This window comes from Schistocerca gregaria, chromosome 3 (genome assembly GCF_023897955.1).
Source record: "Schistocerca gregaria isolate iqSchGreg1 chromosome 3, iqSchGreg1.2, whole genome shotgun sequence".
Lineage (NCBI taxonomy): Eukaryota > Metazoa > Arthropoda > Insecta > Orthoptera > Acrididae > Schistocerca > Schistocerca gregaria.
In genome coordinates this window covers 682033168-682046458 of record NC_064922.1, presented here as the reverse complement: position 1 = coordinate 682046458, position 13291 = coordinate 682033168, and the positions used below count along the sequence as shown (strand labels likewise).

The following is a 13291-nucleotide window of genomic DNA, read 5'->3' as shown; positions in this document are numbered from 1 at the left end:
TAACCGCTGTAACAACTGTGCCAGACATTTTCTGCCTTGTATAGGCATTGCCGACCGCAGCGCCGTAATCTGCCTGTTTACATAATTCTGTATTTGAATGCCGGCCGGTGTGGCCGTGCGGTTCTATGCACTTCAGTCTGGAACCGCGTGACCGCTACGCTCGCAGGTTCGAATCCTGCCTCGGACATAGATGTGTGTGATGTCCTTAGGTTAGTTAGGTTTAAGTAGTTCTAAGTTCTAGGGGACTGATGACCATAGATGTTAAGTCCCATAGTGTTCAGAGCCATTTTAACCATTTTGTATTTGAATACTCATGCCTGTACCAGTTTCTTTGGAGTTTAACTTTATATACGATGCACATTAGAACTCGAGTAGCTCGCAAAAGGCTATTGCTCATAGGGACGCAAAGCTACACGTTTTTATGCACGAAGCAACACAGAGCCTGGAGTTGAGTGGAGGTGTGTAGTACGGTGCAACGAGTTTCGATTTTGCCTCTTCTCAAATCATACAAGGCGTGTGATGTACCACCGGCGCAATGAAGCGTTCGTACCGCATAATGAGGTGGATCAAGTCGGTGGCGGCTCTGTCGTATCCTGGCAGTGTTTCTCGTACTATGACTTGGGCCCGGTCATTCAGGTTATCGCGTACGTGCGCCAAAACGTTAATTTCAGCATTATCGGTGGCCAAGTATTGCCGTTTCTTCTTCGTTCTCATGATGAGTATGTTGTGACATTTCAGTCTTCCAAGAAACAGTCCCGTTCACAGGACTGCACGCAGCCACGCAGCACGCTGCACAATGCGTGAACACTTGTTCACCACGTGGTACACGTAGCATTTGAAGATGATCATCCTACGCCTAAACGGTTACGATTCTGTTATATAAAAAGTAGTTGTGTCAAAAGTAAAAAATAAAACCCTATAGGAAGTCCAGTGTTAGCTGCAATGAAACTTATGCCCAAACGAAGACTTGGAGCCTGTTCTCGACCACAGTCAGGTCCTCCTCCTCCGTTAACAGCCACATCGGGCCACGGACCTATCGCCAGACGCGCCGCTAACGAAGGCGCAGAATTCATTACACACCAGCAGCGCCCACCCCCTAGGACTGACTAATGCTTAGCTGGCGGCCATGCTGCAGGTGCTTCCTGCTGTACACAGAAAAACTGAGAGTGGAAAGAGGGACCAGGCAACCACAGAGCAGAGCAGGCCGGTGCATTGCAGTGTGGGGCTGCGCCTGCAGATTTACGGCCCGTCCGCATTCAGAGTCAACAATGCGTTTATAAATTTTCTGTGGCGCTGGCGGCAGTGAGTCTGGGCGCGGTGACTGATGGTGATTGCGGACAGCTCGGCTGGCCGGCACCCGACTCATTAAATAGCGTCCGAGGAAGCGGGCGCCTGGCTCTGGACGATGAGGGCACCCAGCGGCAGTGCCTGCCGCCGCCATCGACAGTGTGTCCCTAAACTGGCAGTCGCACTGTGGTCAGACGGTAGCACCTGAGAGGCATGTTTGTTCTCCTGAATAAATTATTACGGAGTCGCTTCGTTCATCTCGTGAAAGAGGGTGTTTCAGAAATAAACATTATATATCACAAGTCTATACATTCTATACGAATGAAGATTGAAACTTGGGGTGAACGTATAACACTAGAAAGCGTTTATTTTCACAAGAACTGTCTTATTTTACGGGGCTATATCTTCTAATGCATACGCTTACAACATTGTGGAAACGACAGTTTCACATATAAACTTTATTGTTTTCATTTGGTTATTGTTACTAGCGAACCCGGCATACTTTGCAATTTAAGTATTATGGGAAATATTATGCTGATCTCCTCCTCCCCCCTCTCTCTGTCCGTCACCTCTTCCCCTCGCCTCAGTAGATCACCTCCTCCCCTCCATCTTTTCCTCCCCTCTCTCTGTCCATCTCTTCTTTCCCCTTCACTGTATCCTCCTACTCCCCTCTCTGTCCGCCTCCTCTTCACCCCACTCTCTGCCTTGAGCGATGTTTATTGGTACTGCAAACGGAATCTTCATCATGAACCGAAGTTGCTTAAAATGAATGACTAAATCAGTTGCGGTAATTGGTAAACAAATTATGAGAGAGAACTCTCCAGCTGCTGCTTCTGTGAGGATAGTTGCTTCAATGACAGTGTTCAAATGTGTGTGAATTCCTAAGGGACCAAATTGCTGAGGTCATCAGTCACTGGCCTTACACACTACTGAAACTAACTTATTCTAAGAACAAAACACACACACACACACACACACACACACACACACACACGCACACACACACACACGTATTCTCGAGGGTGCGCAATCAGTGATATGGGGGCCTGTAACCGCGCATCTACTCCGCGCCGCTTCAATGACAGTATTTCGCATAATTTTTATATGATAATTGGTAGGATTACTAAGTTTCGGACCATTCTGATTCCGTAATAATATTCTAATCGTGAGCCGAAAAGCCTTAAATACAACTTTCCTGTTTACTTTTAAAACAGACTGCGAGGAAGCAAACAAAAATAGCACACTGTTGTACACACATTATTTGTTTAAAATTAAATACAAGGGGAAAGACTATACAATGGGGGAACAGTTTGTCTAATGGTGTAAAATGACTTGACAAGTAACTAAAACCGACTGCGAGAAAGGAAGCTAAACAGCACATTTTCACAGCTGAGCATTTTTTACCTCGCAGTCGGTTTTACCACAATATCTGTAGGTTGTTGATAAATTGAACTCGAATGTTAATCGTTCAAGATCTTTCTGAGTTGGTGGCTAGCAAACATATATATGTCTTTATAGTGTAATACAGGGGTTATTATTATTTGCGAATAAGCCCGTTAGAACTACCTTTAAGTATTTAGAGATAAGTATTTCCCTTTCTTTATGCCTATGTTTCTTTCATTCTGTTCCTGATGGCTTCTTTTCTCTCTTTAGACCATATTATTCCAGTATTCCTCTTTGGTTTTTTCTCTTGGTGAACTTAGATTCTGAGAGTATTGTGCCAGAAGATACAGCGGTTTCGAACATTTTCTGCTATAATTCCTGCGAACTGTAGATAATTTTTATCTTGCTAGTTCCATTTTAGTGTGTCCGCTTTGGCTTCATGTCTGTTGTTAAAGAATACGACTATTTACTTTCTATGTCTGTATCGGTTTATTCTTTTAATGTGTCCATACAATCTTAAATTTCTTTTTCTGCTGTGACTGGATATTTGTGCATTGTTTGGTTTCCTCTTTGCCTCTGGGTCGGTATTGTCAGTCTTCAAGTTCTGACTTTGTCTTATGATTTTTCATTCCTTTTTTATCATTGTTTTCAATGCCTATCTTTCCGTACAAAGTTAGTGTTTCCTATTGGTGGATGTGTTCTGGTTTAATTATTGTATTAGAGCATCTTATTTAGTGTGCTTGGAGCTACATTTCTCGTAAATATTATGGGTAAGCGGGTACGCAGTTTCCATTTTTCACATCTAGTGTCGTTTGCTTTTCCTTCGATTCCATTTTCCTTAGTAAATTGTGGAACTCGTTTAATTTTGCAATATTTCGTCTCCACAAATTTTGATGCTTGTTTCTTTTCATTTTATTTATTTATATTTCTTTCTTTGCAATTACTTCCGGCGTCGCAGTCCCGTTCTTAAGCGATCGTTCTTGTAATAAGCGAAGCTGCCAAGCTCGTGGCAGGCATCATCGCGGCCGCTATAAGACTATTATAAATGATAAAGCGTAGCTGTAGAACTCACGAAGTTAATGCATCCAAAGATGCTATACCGAAAGCTATTGGGAGGGAACGCACGTAGAACGCTGTTCACAAATGTCCACAAAATATAGCCACCTAAAGTGAGATCAGAAAACCTGGGAGGTCAATGGTGCAATGCGAGATGAGATTGGTGCGTCCCTTATTTACGGCCAATCCGTCGTTGAGGCCGAACTCTCGAATGAAATTACGCCGCAAAGGTGAAACTAAATTGCATCAGTTGAAACAGAGAACGTAAAATGCAGTTTGTTGCTGTGTTTATTTCCACTCGGCGCATATTGGGTAATTAACGAGCGAGCCGGACCAGAGAGGCAGCTTCCGGCAACCACACGAAGCAGAAACTTACAACTGGCGCCAAGGTAAACTTTTAGTTACAACTGATCCCATGTTTATATCGGAAAACATACAGAAGATTTGTGAAATCGGATGAATATTATTGACGCATCCTGTAGTTTAATTGCTTGCAACCCACGATAGTTCCCAGATTTTCACTCCATATAATATTTATTCTGTTTATTACCCCCGAGAAACGGCCTTCATAGCAGAAATTTCCACCGAATGAAAAGGTGTTGCAAGAAAATTTTGAGCAGAGTTAGAATCAAATTATCTTATTGAAGGAATAAAAAATCTTATCTCGCTGCGCTTCGTCGGATATTTATTTAGTCCATAATCTTTTTTTTCTTCTTTTCTTCTGAAAAAATACTATATGTTATTAATTTAACTTTTCAGTTTACGCTCGAGTATATGAACTGTCATTTCCTTAAAATCTCACGAACTCTCTTCTGCATTATTTGTCAAAAGGGATCTTGACACACTTTCACGAACAAAAATAAATTAAATTATGGAATGTAAATTACGTTCAAGAGATGACGAACAGATCGATGAAGTGAAGGAAGCAGTAAATTAAAATTTGGATTAATGTTAAATACTTCGGCCGGCCGAAGTGGTCGCGCGGTTCTAGGCGCTACAGTCTGGAACCGCGCGACCGCTACGGTCGCTGGTTCGAATCCTGCCTCGGGTATGGATGTGTGTGATGTCCTTAGGTTAGATAGGTTTAAGTAGTTCTAAGTTCTAGGAGACTGATGACCACAGTAGTTAAGTCCCACAGTGTTCAGAGCCATAAATACTTCGTTTAAGCTACATTTTTTGTAGTGTTCAGAAAATAGCCAGCGTCTAAGTTTTCTTATTTTGTAGCTAACAAGCACCACGCGAGTTCCCTTGAACAATGGGGCATTGCGCTGGAGCCATAACTAGAAATGCTTTGTATACTTTTACGTCATACGCCATACCATACAGCCCTCGACCGAATACATCCCTAACACATTTACTGCTGTATATTTCATTAATTACTCTACCGTAGTTAGTTGTATAAATACTACCTTGGGGTGACAAGAGTCATCGGTTCGCGATATGCACTTACACAGATATCGTTAGTATCGCGTACACAAGGTATAAAATAGTAATGCTTCGGCATAGCTGTCATTTGCACACAGGTGATACACATGAAAAGGTTTCCGACTTGATTACGGCCGCTCGTCGGAATGGTAATTGGAGCTATATGTGTGGGACACTTCATTTCTGAAATCTTTGAGGAATTCAGCATTCCTAGAGCTACAGTGTCAAGAGTGCCGAGGATACCAAATTTCGGGCATTACCTCTCACAACGGACAACGCAGTGGCCGACGGGCATCACTTAACGACCGAGGGCAGCGACGTTTGCGTAGGGTTACCAGTGCTAACAAACAACCAACACTGACTGAAATAACCGCAGAAATCAGTGTGGGGCGTAAGACAAATTTTTCCGTTAGGATAGGGCGGCGGAATTTGGCGTTAATGGGCTTTGGCAGCAGACGACCGACGATCATTATCATATCGGTTGGACGCTACACGACTGTAAAACCGTGGCTTAGTCAGATGAATCTAGATTTCAGAGCTAATGGTATAGTTTGAGTGTGGCGCACATGCCAAGAAGCTGCGAACTCAAGTTGTCAGAAAGGCATTGCGCATGATGGTGGTGGCTCCATTATGGTGTGGGCTGTGATTACACCGAATGCACTGGGACTTCTGGTCCAACTGAACCGATCTTTGGCTGGAAATGGTTGGTTTCGGCAACTTGGAAACCGTTTGCAGCCGTTCATGGACTTCATGTTCCTAAATAATGATTGAATTTTTATGGATGACAATGCACCATGTCACCTGCCACAATTATTTGCGATTGGTTTGAAGAGCGTTGTGGTCAATATGACCGAATGATTTGGCCACCCCGATACCCCGGTATGAAGCTCATAGAACATTTATGGGACAATACGGAGAGGTCAGTCCGTACACAGAATCGTGCACTGGCTGTTACGGACGCTACAGAGGCAGCATTGCAATGTTTCTACAGGGGACCCGAACGTCTTATTGAGGCCTCGCCAAGTCGAGTTACTCCACTACGCCGAGTTCCATGACTTTTGTCACTTCAGTATATAAATACAGGTTTACATTACTTAATTTTAACTCTATAATGTAAGATAAATCGTAGGGTGACTTTTCCTACATTTCTCCGAAATTTAACTGATCTTTCCCCAAGTCAGATTCTTACATTCTTTCCATTGTTCTGTAAATACTTCTCGATATTACTTTGCAACCATGAGTTATTTAACTGAAAATGTATATTTTTCACTCAAAAGTATCAGTTTCAGCAGGTAGTCGCAATTTATTTCTTTTGCCATGTGTATTTGACACCCCTACTTAAGAAGTCTGTGTGACGACACCATGCCAGGGGATTGCCTGAGGATGGCACTGTGTACCAAATCGGTAGCCAGTCGACAAAACAAAGAAATTGCGACTGTAGACTAAAATGCGTAATTTTGCAGTGGTCGCTGTTCCGTCGACGATATGTCGGGAATATGTAACTTATTTAACGGATGGCGCAATGATGTTCACGCCTGACAACACCTGCCATGTTTATAATTGAGATGACTACATTCTCCTTGATGTCTAAGGGTACTTCGACCATCTTACCTATCTTACACATCAGGTGGAATAGTTTTATTGTGGTTGGTACTCCCACAGTCATCAATAATTGTGAGAAAATGTCGCCTATTCCAGGCCTTTCACAACTCTGTCAAACTCATCTCGGAGTTTCACTTCACTTATCTGACCTTCATCTACTTTCTCTTCCATTTTCATAATTATGTCTTCAGGTTTCTTTCTCTTTATTATCCTATATATTCCTTCCACTTTTCAACCTTCTCTTCTCTGCTTGCATTGGCTTACCATCTGAGTTTTTGATACTGATACTGCAGCCTCTATTGTCTCATATAGTTCCTTATTTTGAATGCCAAAAACTTGTTAAGTATTTACCTAACCAACTGCTAATATCACTTTGTTCATTTTTTCGAACACTCTCACAGCATATAGTGACATGTTACCAAATATAGTTTTAGCAGGTCCAAGTCTACCCTAGGCTTCTTCATAGATGCAAAAAAGGTGTATGATAACGTTTGACGCCTTAAGCTGTTAGAGAAGCTTCTTACCAATACACCTATTTAGACTTATGGGTAGATTTTGGGTACTTTTGTACACGACCACGAGTCTTCGTGCAGCTTAAAGGAAAGGCATCTGCAGCGAAAAATTCCATCTTTGGCATCCCTCAGGGCTCTGTCTTACCGCCGTTACTGGTTAATATTTATTTTAACGACGTGCCAGTGGAACACAAGTGTCCACGAGTCTTTATGTCTACGACGCGGCTTTCTTAACCACGGGTCGTGTTATATAGCAGATGATTGTCCGCATGCTGCGACAATTGGATCGACTTGAAATATATGCTTTCTGCAGCAAAATAACCATTAACGCAGCCAAAACAGCAGCTGTTTTATTTACGAAGGAAAGGCCGATATTGGACTTTAAACTGATGATCAAAGAAGGCAGGATACCCTAGAAGACTCGCACTAAGTACCTTAGTGTATGACTCGACAAGGGATTCATCTTGAAAACACGTGTTAAGGAAAAGAAAAAGACGACATTAAAAATGTTACACGTCCTGATGCCGATCTTTCTCAGCAAAGATCGTCTCTTCAAGGCGACGGTACGGCCACACTTCTGCATAACAGAAACGCGTGTGGGACGACCTGCAACTCTAATATTAAAGAACTTCCGACTCTCCAGAACAAATGCCTTAAGTGGTGTTTGGTTCTCTAATTGTGGACAAGTACACGAGCGATTCATAGGACTCTTTGCGGAAACTACCTTAGCGATAAGTTACGGGACCACGCAACTGACATTTTCCGACGGATTGACGATTTACGACACGTTGTCCGGCGACCTGAACACGTAGGCACCATCGAACCACGTCCGTGGCATTGATACAACGTCCCCGACAATTGATGAGCCCTTTACTCAAGAACCTGTTCCACCCTACGTTCACCGAGATGTTCAGTTACGTTCAACCTTATTACAGTTCAGTGCTTAGCCTTTCTACATTTATGATCCCAGAAATGGAAAGGATCCACTTGAGTGACCACCCTCCGACCACCCTCTCCCCGTGAAAGTGTCAAATAAAAAGGAAATTTCCTCCTACCAACTATCCTAGAAGCAGAGTTTGCTGACGGAGGTAAGAATTCAGTACTATCACATAGAGACAAAAGGCTTATAATGACGTAATTATTCTAGTAACTTTATGAGCTACAATCCAATATGGTGAAGCTGTTCTCGTGCTGTAGTAGTACAAATTGTCCGCAATAGGATGACGACAAGACATTCGGCACAGTGGCGGGTCGAAAGCAGCGTGGTGTACTAGAGAGTAAGCAATTCCGTTCGGTGGAGCGTGTTCCTTTTCCAGGTATTTGTGTCAGAATTGCGAAGTCAATTACCGAGAGCGGAGCTGAGAAATTGCTGTGGGCCGCTAGGGCCGTAACTTGACCGTTTCGTGCTAGGAGACGGCGAGGGCGGTTCTGGCAGCCGCTGCGCCGCCGGGGGCGTGTGGCCGAAGCCCGCTACTTCCGCCGCGGCGAGAGTCTGCTGTGGCGGGCGTGGACAGGCAGCGTCACGCGTAAATCGCGTTTCTTCTATTAAGCTGTCCGTGATAGCCGGCGGCAGTGGTTTTGCTGATTGCGCCAGCTCGTCAGCGCTCTGGCTGCTTGAAGAGAATCGCATCCAATTATCACTGTACAGTTCGTCCATCGCGAACCGTGCGCGAAGCTAACACCTCAACAATTGAATTGGAGCTAATTTACACTCGATCGTAATTCAAAAGTGGGACTAACAACAGGTTTACTTTCGTTCCTGGCGATCGGTGTGTATCCTTAGCCCGAGGGCGTCTCACGCTCTACAACTTACGCGCCATTCGCCGGCCTCTTACGACCGACCGAGGGTGTGTCTGCTTTGTAAAAACAAATCGGCTCTTTATACGTAGAGACAGACCTGATGTTAGGTAACCTATAAGCCACAAGTGATTGCACTTTAAAGGAACCTCTGACGTGGTAAACGATTTTCCCCTATTCTTTATGAAAGGCACAATTATCCTCCTCCTCAGATTCTCGTACACTTGAGTGTTGGCCTCGAATAGCGGAATTATCGAAATAATTTTTGTTAACACAGGCAACAAACTGGTAGTCGCTTTATTCGTGGTTAATTATGAGGGGCCCCACATACGAGCGACGAATCGCAGCGACACGCCGCATGAGATAATCGTCTGCAGTCGGTCGCTCAGCACGATACTCCACAGGCGAGCGATTTGCCAAGCAATTTCCATCAGAAACTTCCTGGCCGATTAAAACTGTGTGTCGGACCGAGACTCGAACTCGGGACCTTTGCCTTTCGCGGGCAAGTGCTCTACCAACTGAGCTACCCAGGAGAGCTTCTGTTAAGCTTGGAAGGTAGGAGACAAGGTACTGGCAGAAGTAAAGCTGTGAGGACGGGGCATGAGTCGTGCTTGGGTAGCTCAGTTTGGTAGACCACTTGCCCGTGAGAGGCAAAGTTCCCGAGTTCGAGTCTCGGTCCAGCACACAGTTTTAATCTGCCAGGAAGTTTCACATCAGCGCACACTCCGCTGCAGAGTGAAAATCTCATTCTGGAATTTCCATCAGTATTGACCACCACGACTGTGTCGGGAAGTTCTGCTGTGGAAGGTGAACTGCCATATTTAGGAGCAGTTGCAGTTGATTTACGTATCCCAACGAGTACTTGCATAAATAAGATGAAAATAAACGTGAGTAATAATTTATTCAACTTGTTCCGAGACTTTTTGTTGGAGACAATAGGTTGCTTGACAACATATATTACACTTCTCACATACGCCGAGTGGGCTGTGTACATCTTTCCACGTCCTAACACTGTTCGTATGTTAGTAGTCAGTTCCTGTTTTATACATTAGTTTTATATTTTAACTGCAAGTACATACACATTTCGTTTACAGTCTCTGTGTATCTGCACAGATGTTGTCAATAGCAGCACTACTGATTATCATAATTCTTGTTATAAACTGCCTGAGGAATAGTTAGATTGCCACAGTATGAAATGACAAGGAACTTGAGCATAGCTGTATGCTAGATTCAACCTGAAAATTTAAATTACATACAGTATGTACATTGTTCTGCCAAAAACTTAAATAATGTGTGCATTTTTTTCTTAAATAACTCGAAATCATCACATGTAGTCCATCGTATCACGAATATTACCATGAACGTACCGTCCATTCTGATTCAATAGCACACATTTCCAAATGCTAATCATTGCAAAATCTAGAGGTCTGTTTCGTATCACTTCTTAATATAAATGCGAAACCCTGGCCTCCACTTCACTTCTCAGAGTAGTTCGTTGACTCTGAATAACCATAAACTCTAAAGCAAAGTTCTTAATCAACGCGGGCATAGCAAAACGAGACAAAGCTGCAGATCGCTGCGATTTGCCCAAAAACGTGTAATCTACGAAGTGATCGCTCGCCCACGAGACGGCTCGCTGCGAACCGTCGCTCATGTGTTGGCCCCTTAGAAAACTGCTATCTGATAAGAATTTTTGCAAGATCCAGAGCTTCCCAAAATATTAGACTGGTGCAAAGAATGGAAACAAGCTCCTAATACAGAGAAGCATACGGTCGTGCTTTTGACGGAACATGAAACCGTAGCAGTATTTAACTACACAATCGATGAGACACAACGAGTCACCCATGTCGTACGAATACCTCGGAACAGCGAAATAGTGAGATACGAAAACGGGTTTACATACGCTGAGTTGGAGATGAAGCTAATGACAGGCTTTCGTTACAACTTATCGGCGAAGTGGACTGGTTACAAAACAATTGCGCGGACCACAGTGGACTGTGCCCAAGTATGTGTGATCCATATAAGATGGAGGTAATAGGGAATTTCGAGCGTCCACAATATAGTGTACGACAATGATAACAAGCTTGATTAATTACTATGAGAAAGCAGGCAAAATGTTGTCTTGCTGGCACCATTTCGTAAAAAGACGAATAAAATGTCTAGAAGACTTGATAAGAGAAATCTAAGAGTAGATTTTTAGGGAGAAATCTGTAGGTTACTGTTTAGTTCACTAATGAGGAGACCACGCAGCAATCGGTTTTTTTAATTTCTTTATATTTATGGTACGTGATACTCAGAAGTCAAATATCAGTCGTTGGAAGCAGTTCGTTGCAACTCGCAAACATTCTAGAGGAAATCGATTGTGAAGTATGTCGAATGTCCCTACACAAACGTCGATATTGTTCGACGGGACGCGTGGTCAAGGTATAAAGCTCCCCTGCTAATTGGGCGGCCTGGGTTCAGTTCTCACGCTTGGCAAATTTTTAAGCAAAAGCATGTTCTGTGAGCATTTCCATGAAGCAAAAAATACATAAAAACGAAAAAATTAATTTTTAATTGATAATATTTATTATCTGTCTTTTATAACAGATCGGTAACCAAGATTCTATGTTTGCAATGAAAAGCGCCGCACGGTGCAGCCATGCGGTATAGGGCGTCTTGCCACGGTTCGCGCGGCTCTCCCCGTCGGAAGTTCGAATCCTCCCTCAGGCATGGGTGTGTGTTGTCCTTAGCGTAAGTTAAAGTTAGATTAAGTAGTGTGTAATCTTAGGGACCGATGACCTCAGCAGTTTGGTCCCGTGAGACCTTACCACAAATTTCCAACGAAAAGTCGATTTTTAAATGCGACATCTAATTACAAAAAAGAAGATATGCATTTTTTAATAAAAATGGCAATTAACTACGTGTTAATCAGCATATATTTTTTGAATTTAAATTGAAAAGACGTAGGTATTCGAAATGAACGAAAGAAATAATGACTTAAACGATTACCAATCTCAAGTGCTACCAATTTCTTTCAATTTTTGTGTATTCTACACTTAAGGGGAATGTCTGTAGAACATGCACCAAAGTATAAAAATCTGCGTCAGTTTGGAATCCAACCCAGCACCGCTACGTGGTAGGCGAGCTTTCTACAATGGAGCCACGCTGCCTGTGAAAAAACAGGCCTTACTAAAAGATGTCGGAATAACTAAAATACAATTTTCTCGAGAATTTTTGAGACACACAATGAACAGCTTTTGGGGAGTGATATCTGAGTTTTCTATTTCACGAAACATAAAAATAAAATATTACAAAAATCCAGTGGCTGTGTGGTCTGCTTGCAAGTATCGCTCCCATAGAGAATGCCAAAATAATATTACATTGACAACAAATCGGACGGCGGCATATAAGTAATTCTGAACTCAGCCAGCAACTTAAAAGGCACACCAACTATCAGTATCGTCTAAAGAACTGTAGTAACCACATTGCCACCGCTGTCCCTGAAGATGGCGGGTAGGCCGAAGCGTTGGCAGATAGTGCTTCGACAACAAGTGCACCGGTCGTGGCTCGCCAACACCGTGGCTTCCCAGTCCCTCTCACTTGAAATCATTGGGTTACTTTGCGTGCGGTTATTTCAAAGCTTCGGTGTGTTCCAGCCCTGTTGATAACGCCGATGAACTACGGGAACGCATGGTCGATGGCTGTCAATCAGAACACGCCTGCGATTTTTGGACGTGCACGGGCATTGATGTGAAAACGTTCTCAAACCTGGCCATGTGAAACACTTGTTCGAATGTGTTTGTTCTCGAGTGCATATCTGCAGTTTGGACCGTATGGATCTCTGTTATAAGGTGCTCATTTACTCAGTCGCTATACTTCATATCGGTGAAACCGCTGACTTCCAGAGCTTTATTTTCTTGCACTGTTTAATTGTTTCATTGTCCTCTACTCGTCACTATCTATTGTAATCAAACACCCTGTTGATACAGATTTAAACAGAGATACTATATTTTCGTATTTCTGTTCTTATCTTATGTAAAGAATCTTAACTTCTGTAAAAGGACGCTTCGAATTACACGATCCAAATTAGATTAACTTGCTTAATTACTTTCACCCCGTGTAGCGAGCTGAAATGCGAACAGATGTTCGTAGGAAGTTTAAAAGTTACAGAAGATAGTGTCATCAGCCCAGAGGCAATACACTGCATTTTGGGAGGTATATGTGTGGAATTTAGCTAGAATCTGGGG

The 13291-nt window shown here is 43.0% G+C and overlaps 1 protein-coding gene across 1 annotated transcript in view; it reads right to left on the bottom strand.

The window, feature by feature from the left end:
- The window catches only part of LOC126356042 (dual oxidase maturation factor 2-like), a 995426-nt gene that overhangs the window by 134917 nt on the left and 847218 nt on the right, over positions 1-13291 (bottom strand). The window lies entirely within an intron of this gene.